Genomic DNA, 4,110 nt, shown 5'->3' on the forward strand with positions numbered 1-4,110 from the left:
GAATTGTAGTTTGTAAGCAAAATCATAAACAATTAGATTTTTTGTAGGATACATATGCTACCCCAAAACAATAAAAGAGTAAAAAGGGGGTTGTGAAAAACTCACATTTGAGATTGGATGACAACTTGGAAAATAAACAGAAAGCGCGTTATATGAAACCGAAGGATCGAATCTCGCGAGCTAAAATAATAAACACGATAATTACTAACTAAATAATGGAAAAATAAAGGTTGGTTTTAAGGTTCATGTATTATTGATTATTTATATACCTTTACCTATTTTATTGTATTGAAATATTAAAGTTTAATGGATTTGACGATTTATTATTATAATATTATTTATGAGTTTTATATTAAATTTGTATATAATAATGTTACGGGATTCTAGTATTACCGGTATATTTTAGTTTAACGATTGACGGTTTAGATTTTACAAAGTTACAACAATATTATATATATACATATTTATGTATATATTTTACGAGTTTTAATAAGGGTTCGGGTTTGTAAAAGTTGGATTCTTGGATCAAAATGTTAAAGAAATTAAAACAACTTTTATTTAACCATAAAATAATTTTATTGATTTTGAAATGATTTATAAATACATATATGATTTATTACAATTAATAAAAATGGTTTTAAAAATAAATAACATCGGTTTGCTGTGACACGGGTTCGAAACCGGGTATCCACGCCCCCAACAAGCAGACACAACCACTGAACCAAACCATTTTTGTTTTAAACAGATGGAAATAATAATTTATAAAGATCAGTTCAACTTCATCTTCTTCACAGAAAACCCTAGGTGTTCAATTCTCCATATCCAGACCATGTTTGATGGATTTAGGTTAGGGGTTTTGTTATACACTCGAAACTAATACGGATCCATATAAAATTTACCTTGGATGGTGTCGGAAAATGGGTGGACGACGTGCTGGCCGGAATCGGATGTGGGTGAACGAGCCGGTGGTTATAACAGTTTGTTTGTATATTTCAAGGCTTGCGGAACCTTGGGACGAGGATTAAGGTCCTTTTTATAGTGTCAATTGGTTTAATTCGTGTTTAATTCGAGTTATTGCGACTTAATAATAATTCCGACGAGTGGGTGATTAATGGGTGTTAATTAGGTGATAAATGGTAAAATAAATTAGTTAATAATGTTTAGGAGATGTGGAGACGTCGTTTGGTATGTTCAACAGATCAAAACGAGTTATAGACGGGTATTTTAGGGTTCGCCGGCGCCGGAATCCGGCGGCCGGAAAACCCACCGGAAAACCGAGGACAGGAGAAGGGGACGGGGGCTGGGCTGGGCTGGGCTGGGCTGCTTTGATATTATTATTATTATTTTAATTAATTTACACTATGGCCCCTCTACTTTATAAGCATATATAAAACAAATTTTAAACTTAATTTATTTTTAACCCTTGATCTTTATAAATTTACTAAACTTGATAAAACTTTATATTCTTTAATATAAATTTAGATTGTTTACATTTTATGCTCGAATCGTTTGAAGCTTGATTATTTTATTAATGTTTAAGGCTCGGAGTTTCGTAGATTGAACGATACGAATAGATAATGAACGAATACAAACTTTAAATCATTGAAATTTATATAACTTGACAAATCTCATAAAAACAAATACATTGAAATGACTAACGGGGTCGGTTCAACAAAAACAAATACGAATACGTAAAATTGACAAATGTCACAGTCGATTCCGACGAAATTCACATTAGTTCACAAACGCAATGCATGAGTTTTGTATCACTTTTTTGTCCCTCGATTCCAGAATCAACGAATTCGTATCAGTTCACAACTGCAACGGGCGTGTTTTTTTTGTTTGCCACATTTTGTTTTATATTTTAAAAATGTTAAATTGTTGTATTTGGGTGTGGATGAATTTATGGTTTACTTTATTTTTGGCGCCGTAACCAGATACCAACCGAAGTGTAAATGGTTCGTAACCGCAGTGCATGTTTTGTTATGTTAATATGTTGTATTTTTTCTTTAACAAAGTTTTTTTGGGGTTTAATATTGGTTTTGTGTAACATCCTAAATATTATAATATTAAATAAAGAAAGTTAGGTTTAGATATCGTGTGATTATATATAATCGGTAATAAATAAAGAAAGAGAGATGGACCTAGATTAAATAAAATGGATTAAAATGGTGGATGGGCTTAGAGTCAATGGGCTTTAAGGGATATAAATATCCTCTTAAACCAACCTAAAACCCTAATCCTCATTCCATCTTCCATAATCTCTACACACACTCAAGAACACACACCTCCATTACTACATATAAACGTCCGATAGAGAGAATCGAGATCCGAGACCAAAACCAAGCCAAATATAGCTAGATATTCAATATATAAGATAGATCCAAGCTTCAAAGATCATAACCAAGCCAAACAAGACCAAACGAACACATAAATGTATGTTCTTGATCTTAAAGTTTATATTTTAATCAACGTTTAGCCTTGAAACTTGAACCGGGAATAGATCGGGTATAAACGAACCTTAACGTAACAGCTTGATCTTAAGAATGAAAGAAACGAACCAGAAGATGGAAACGACTCGTTAAAGAAACCCTAAATCTATTTTAAACATTTAAAGCTTAAAGATTTAAACTTTATGATCATTCGATCTAGATTTAAGCCGTGATTGGTCATGGAAATGAATACGTGTTGATAACGAACTACTCATAAGATGTTAGGGCTAAAACGGATTAATAATGTGGTTCTAGAGACCCCAAACCCGTAACTCACGGCTGTCCAAGGACCATCAGCCCGTCGAATACACTGAATACACTAGAGTCGCATACTCCCACTCGAATACAATGATGGGCATACACAAGGACTCGATTATAAGTTGATTCGCATATATGTGTACAACTAGGACTCGCATACAACATGTGAATATATATAGGTTCGCACACATTGTACTTAGGCTCAATTCTAAGTTCAATTATATGGGCTTCTCGATTACTTAAGATGTGTCTGAGTACAAGGTGAAACTCGCATACAATACTTAGCCACATACACATACTCGCATATAATATACACCTAGATATATATACTCGCATACACTAATCCACATCACATGCACCATGCAGTCGCATACGATGTTTAATCGATCACATTAAGGTCGTTTACAAACTCCAAAATCGATTACAATGTTGATCGCTTACAAACAATAAACTCGATTACAATACTGTTCGCTTACAATATGTATGAATACATATATACAAACTCGCATACAATCCCATCTTTACAATTAAGGAGCCCCGATCACAATATGTATACACATACTCGCTTACAACTAAAATCGATCACATTGGGTTTCGATTACTAGTGACTTGCTTACTTCTAGACTCGATTACAATATACAAAGTCGCTTACACTACGGGTACTCGCTTACAATATACACATATAATCGCTTATGGTCGTATACATTGAGATCGCTTACTATGGAACTCGCTTACATCTCCTATGTTCAATTACACTGAAAGCCGTTCATATATATGATCGCATACATCTAAGATACTCGCATACAATCAAAACCCGATTACATTATTGGTATTCGCTTACATGCCTAGCTTGTTTACATCTATGATAACCCGAATACACCTAGAGGGTTCACTTACATATCAAACCCGATTACTTTACATGCACATATCGTTTACAAAACCCTAAGACACATACATGGAGATCACTCACAAAGAACATGCAGATTCATATAACTCGAATACAACTTATGCTCGCTTGCACCCTGGACTCGATCATAATTATGGCTTAGGACATAATGAGGATTCGGTTTCACCCTATATTCGGTTACCATAATTAAGCCCGGGTATACACATACACGTAAAGATATACTCGCTTATATATATATATATATAGGATTACACTTGGGATCCACATGTATGGGATAACTCGTGTGTCATATACCTACACGTATACGTCTAAATATGTAAATACTTAAAAACACATGACAATATACAAACAGGGGCGTGAAGTTAATAAAGGAAAGAATATTTAAATAATCAAAGTCTTAAGATAATGATAACATATTTTAGGAAAAAAGGAAAATAATAATAAAATAATTAA

The sequence above is a fragment of the Bidens hawaiensis genome, unplaced genomic scaffold, assembly GCF_021521415.1.
Source record: "Bidens hawaiensis isolate Kalapana, Puna unplaced genomic scaffold, B.hawaiensis_p1.1 tig00016232_1, whole genome shotgun sequence".
Lineage (NCBI taxonomy): Eukaryota > Viridiplantae > Streptophyta > Magnoliopsida > Asterales > Asteraceae > Bidens > Bidens hawaiensis.